The sequence below is a fragment of the Felis catus genome, chromosome F1 (genome assembly GCF_018350175.1).
Source record: "Felis catus isolate Fca126 chromosome F1, F.catus_Fca126_mat1.0, whole genome shotgun sequence".
NCBI classification, from domain to species: domain Eukaryota; kingdom Metazoa; phylum Chordata; class Mammalia; order Carnivora; family Felidae; genus Felis; species Felis catus.
Window position 1 is genome coordinate 26,898,250 of NC_058384.1, and position 6,000 is coordinate 26,904,249.

The 6,000-nt window shown below is 50.1% G+C and overlaps 1 protein-coding gene across 7 annotated transcripts in view; it reads right to left on the minus strand.

Annotated features, from left to right (window-relative positions):
• The window catches only part of CACNA1E (calcium voltage-gated channel subunit alpha1 E), a 654,182-nt gene extending 648,849 nt beyond the window's left edge, over positions 1 to 5,333 (minus strand). For 6 of the 7 annotated variants that reach the window (XM_045048898.1, XM_045048896.1, XM_045048897.1 and 3 more), the window contains exons 1-2: positions 4,940 to 5,332; positions 2,805 to 2,974 (exon numbers count right to left, since the gene is read on the minus strand). The gene's annotated coding sequence lies outside the window, so the exon portion shown is untranslated. Of the gene's footprint in view, positions 1 to 2,804; positions 2,975 to 4,939 lie in introns of all 7 variants that reach the window. The other variant, XM_045048892.1, reaches the window with a different exon arrangement.
• Positions 5,334 to 6,000: the final 667 nt, after the last annotated feature.

Consider the following 6,000-nt stretch of genomic DNA (forward strand, 5'->3'; position numbering starts at 1 on the left):
ACTAAAATAAATCTATAAACAAACACAGAAAATGGGAAAGCTCCTTATTAGAGTAACCTGCCAATTAACAGAAGGAGAAGGAATGATGGAAATAGAAAACAATCATTTGGCAACTGTCAGAGTGGTGGGTGCAATAAACAGAGAGAAGAGCAGCCCCGAGGAGCCACATCGAGAAAGTTATTAGCCCTGCCTGGAGACTCAGGAAAGGCTTTACTCGCAGAGGCGCCACTTGAACTAGTCCTTGAATGAATACATTTCTACCGGGCAGGAAAGGTCATTCTCTACAGATTAGGGAGAATTGGAAGATGTTAGTTCTAGTTATGTCATAAATGATTAATAACTTGCCAAAGCCCCAGGGACAAGTTTTCTCCAGTCCTGAATATTCTCTGTGATACCTCATCACACCGCACAACAGGATTCCCTCCTCATATTCTTTAACGTAATTATATATTTGAAACATCTTCTTCCTCTGTTCATTTGCTGATAACATCTGGAACTCCAACATCATGGTAGGGCTTCAGCCTCCTCACTCTCTTTTTTTGGTCTTTTGCTCTAGGTCTATCGTTAAGAATTTACCTTCTTCCTACCCTGTTACTTCCTGTTTTCCTAACTTCAGGGGCTTTTTATTCGTTGGGGTGCAAGGTTTCATTCTGCCTTGAAGCACTCTTCCCACTAGCTGGGGGATTTTTTTTTTTGACAAGAAAGGTGTATCTAAGCCCATTTTCTGTAAAATCTGTCACTGCCTAAGTGGTACCCTGCTGCTTGAGGCCTCATCTGTCTCCATGGCAATGTTCTGAAACTATTCTGCTTGTGTGAGTAAGTTCAAGGCCCATCAAATCACTTATCATAACAGAGCCATTGTAGCCCACCAATGCACACACATACACGTTCCGTGCATCACGGCAACGTTCACAAATGCAGCCATGGTTTGTATTCGTTTCAAAAATCCTTTGAAAGGACAGGCCACTCATCAGCTGACTCTATTTACTCATTCACTCGTTCATTTATGTATCCAGGCTTCGTGGAGGAGACACAGACATAAAAACACCTCCTCCTGGGGGGTTGGGAGTGAGAATCAGGGATGGCTTCACCAGGAAGTGGCCAGCTGAGACCACCGAAGAGGAAAGGCTTTCCGGACAAAAACAAAGCGTGGGCAAAGGCATGAAGATGTGAATGAACATTCGAGGTAACAAAGGAAAAGTGTTTGATAATGAAGCAGAAATGGGATGGAGGAGGAATGTACAGAGATGAGACAGAACTGGTGCTAGAGAGAGGGGTAGCACTGAGGTCCTGAGGGGCTGGTAGAAAATACTAAGGAGTCTGCACTCCTTAAGCAATGAGGAAGGTCTTAAGAGGAGGTGCAGCATTCTCAGATTTGTATTCTAGAAAGCTCTCTTCTACTGCTGCCCCAGGTTCAATTAAAGGCCCAGAGCCAGGAACAAGCCAGAAACAATCTGAACAGAGATCAACTTGGGGGGTGTGCACAGGAAAAGAGTCAAGCACCACTTAAGAGGTAAGCCAGGTTCGACTGCATGACCAATTAGATGGAGGAGTGACAGACACCTTGAAGATGGCTGGGCCCATGTGATGTCAAAGAAAGAAGCATAATGGGGGGAGAAGATGAAGCACGTAGTTGGGGACACAGATATTCTTGTCCTCCACTTTCCCCACACCTTCAATTCTCTATCACAGGGATAAAACAATGACAAGCTAATCCCCACTGAGGTAAAATGTAAGGGCTTAACATGTGACACCCTCCACCGCCACCACCCCCTCCCCCCCAGCCCCCCCGCCACCAGGAATCACGTTTTCAGTTAATAAGAGAGTACCGTGCAGCCAATGCTAATCAAGGGAATGACTCTCCTATAGTGAAATTCTGGGCAAGGTGACGGGCAAGTTGGGGGATGTTTTCAGGTGGGGAGATCTTCCCAGCATCCCTAAAATCCCATCACAGAGGCTATGGCTAAAACTCTTAGTGAAGAGAATGCTGTTAACATTCCATCTTCATTCCAAAGAACCCCGTTCACACCATAGATAAAGAGATCTTCCTCCTGGGCAGGCTTCTGCTCTCTTAGCACGGGGTGATGGGACAGCAGATGTCACAGAGCTATGGGGTCACTGAGTTCAGGCCCTGGCCCCGCCATTTACTTGTTGTGTAACCGTGGTCATGTTAGTTAACCTTTCTAAGACTCGATTCCATCATTCATTAAGCAGGGGCTCAGAACACCTGCCTCTCAGATTGGTGTGAGCCTCGATGTAAATGGCAAGGTCGCAGTCCACATTAGTGCCTTCTTGTGCCACCTCACCCCTACCCCCACCATCTCATTTCAGATTTGAATCTTCATCAGTCACCCTCGCTACCTCCACCATTTATCACAGTATCTTTCAACACCCAATTCACTTGGAGAAGCCTCATTCTCTCCACGTTCATGGGCTATTAGCTGCCCTGACAACTTCAGGTGATGAAAAGCCACCGTTCGGGCTTGGGCGGCAGGCGCTCAGAGCCCGGCCGTGAGGGCTGTGCCCCAGAACCGCCTGCAGGAGGCAGCATCGGGCAGCGTGAGGCCAGCCGGGCCGCCTCCTGAAAACCGCTGGAACCCGGCTGGGAGGAACCGCCGAGGAGGCGCTGGAATTCAGACTCCAGGTGACAAAGGACCCAGTTTACGCACGCGGCTCTGACACTCGGCCTCCCAAGGAGTCGGGTCTTTGGGGAACAGGGGAGGAGGGAGTGGTTTCGTGAAAGCACCCCGGGCCCCAGCAAGTCCAGCGAGGTTTTTCCCACACCCACACCTGGACTTAGTTACCTCTGAGCATGGCACCCGTCCTCCAGAAGCAAAAGGCATCTCCTCCTTCCCCAGCCTTAGGGCCCCTGTTGCAGACGCCCCTTCCTCCACGATGTGACGGGATGAGATGGGGAGCTAGCTCCCCCACACGCAGTTTTAGCGGCTCACGTGCTCAGCCCCGTTCGGGAGTCCTGGAGGAGACAAAAGGAATCAAGGCACACAGCTCCTGACCCTTCGGAGCTATTAACATTGTTGAAGACGGGCAGATGTGAAACCGGAGAAAGACACAAGGGTACACGTCCTCACTGCTCTGTTTCTGGGCGGGCATGGCCCGGAGTCTCCTTGTTCCCCCAGCCCCAGGGCACATGGCCTGGCCCGGAGTGATTTTTATGATTTGTGAATTCATTTACATGGAAAAAGAAAGGGACAAACTGATTAAAACCACCCAAGGCTCCCCAGAATGTGGGATCACGGTAGGGACAGATGACCCGAGCTGTGGAAATCGGGAGAAGGGATTTATTAATGCAGGCGGCATTAAGCGGCCTGCAAGATCTGGGGGACTTGGTCACTGGGGGCCTCAGAGCTCAGAGCCAATGAGGGACGGTCGTCACTAACTCTCCTGTTGACTTGAGCTGGGGTGGGGAACTGCGATGTCACCATGACATCACCACCTTCCAGGAATCACTGAGTCAGCTTAAGGCCGCAGGCAGGACCCACTCACTTCCTCCAACAGCGGGGGCCACTCCCCACCCCCGGCGAGGCTTTGAGCCTGGGTTTTCACCACCATCCACCAGTGCTCAAGACAGTGAGAGCCTGGCCCAGAGTCCGTCAGCTGGGCAGGGACACACTGGCGTGGTGCCAGCGGCACTCACTCCCACGGCGACCCATGCTGTAGGGTCCGCTGAGGAGAGAGGTCCCTGAGGAGAGGTGGCCCTTTCAGCTTTTCAGTCACTTGTACCTCCTTGTGAACAAACTGAGGTCTTTCTTTCTTTCTTTCTTTTAAGTTTACTTATTTTGAGAGAGAGAGAGAGAGAAAGCAGGCACGTGAGCAGGGGGAGGGGCTGAGAGACAGGAAGGGAGAATCCCAAGCAGGTGCCACACTTCAGCACAGAGCCCCACATGGGGCGTGCTCTCATGAACCATAAGGTCATGACCTGAGCCGAGATCAAGAGTTGCACACTTACCCGACGGAGCCACCCAGGCCCCCTGACAAACTGAGGTGTTTCTAAGGAACTAAGTTGTGAAGGAGGAATTAGGCAGGAGAAAGTAAGGGGAAGTTGGGGCTGAGGGAAGAAGTGTCAGAACAGAGGTGGGGAAGGCTTTAAAAAAACAAAACAAAACCTTGCCCACTTCACAAACGAGGGTCGTTCCAGATACAGTGTCATACCTCAGTCAGCGTGGGGAAGCAGGGGGCTTGTCCGGGCCCAACGCTCTCTTGTAAGGTGGGCAACTAGACGGCCATACTCATCCAGTGGCCGGAAACCCAGGAACAGGGCCAGGGCTATTTGTAGCCCTCAGGTGATGACTTTCTCTTGCCCCTTCCTCCCCAGGTCAGACCCTCCCCTTCCCTGTTAGAGGATTGAAGCCAGAATCTGTGCCTACTATGTCAGAGTCTATTTCGCCTTTTCCTTAAACCCAGTGCTCTGTAAACTAGTCTTACGAAGACAAAAATTAACCAGTAGGCAGTAATGAGATTTTATAGCATGGCAAAGGTCCTGTACTTTCTTCCCCCTCTCTCTCTCTCTCTCTCTCTCTCTCTCTCTCTCTGTCTCTCTCTCTCTCTCTCTCTCACTGCCTCCCCCCACCCCATACACACACACACAACCTGCTGTTTTGATCTTTTATCGTATTCTTTCACTTAATGCCAACAAAAGCCTACCAGGTAAGTATTGCCATTTCATAGACAAGAAAACTGAGATTCAGAAAGGTGGAAGAAATTTTCCAGGGTCACCCAGCTAGTGGGTGACAAAGCCAGTCTCAGAAGCCAGGGCTATCTGACTCTAAGGAGCTGGGGCCTTACTACTCAGATACTCTGACTCAAAATAAGAGCCTCTCCTGAGTCATAAATTATAAAATTAGAATTTCACTCAGCAAGTCACAAAATCTTAAGGTTGGAAGACATTTTAAAGGTTGTCCAGGCAGATGTCCTGAATTACCTGAGTAATGTCCTGGCTTCTGCGTGGAGACACCAGCTCCAGAGAATGCATTGTGTCCTGATTCAGCCAACGCCCGCTCAGAATTATTAAACATTTCTTTTGGGTCTGAAGCTGAAATCTCTCTCCCTGTAATGTCCACACACTGAGTCTGCCCTCAGGAATGTGGAGGACCTTGAGTAGTGTGTCACTCCTGAATTGTTTTTCTCTAGACTACATGCTCTAGATTCTTCTTACCTACTCTCACGTGGCAGTTTCTCACTGTCTGAACAGGGTGTGGTTCGACAGGTCAGTCTCACAGTGAGACCCCAGCACGACTCCAGTGCTCCGGAAGGGAGCTGACCAGCCCAGAGAAGAATGGGACCAGACTACAAGCCCTTCATTTTATCTCACAGATCTTTTTGTTGTTGTTTTCTTTTAAGTGTTTATTTGTTTTTGAGACAGAGCATGAGCAGGGAAGGGGCAGAGAGAGAGGGAGACACACAATCTGAAGCAGCTCCAGGCTCTGAGCTGTCAGCACAGAGCCCGACGCGGGGCTCAAACCCACAGATGGCAAACTGCGAGATCGTGACCTGAGCCAGTCAGTTGCTTAACCAACTGAGCCACCCAGGCACCCCCACAGATCTTTTTTTTTTTTTAATGTTTATTGATTTTTGCGAGACAGAGACAGAGCACAAACGGGGAAGGGGCAGAGAGAGACATTGAATCTGAAGCAGGCTCCAAGCTGTCAGTGCAGAGCCCGATGCAGGGCTCAAACCCACGAACCGTGAGATCATGACCTGAGCTGAAGTTGGATGCTTGATTGAGTGAGCCACCCAGACGGCCCTATTTCACAGGTCTTAAGTGCTAGAGACTCATTTTGCTCTTGTTATGAATGAAAACCTTTAAGTGCCTTTCCCCTGTGCTGATCCCTAAGCCACATCCTCTCCCACCCCTTGTCCAGCTGGGTTTCTGATGTTCACGACCTGCTCTCTCCACGTAGACCATGCCTAACAAGTACTCCTGGGCAGTCTGGCCATCCCTCTGCCCTGGTACCCCTGCCCCACCAGGGTTCAGCCTCACCT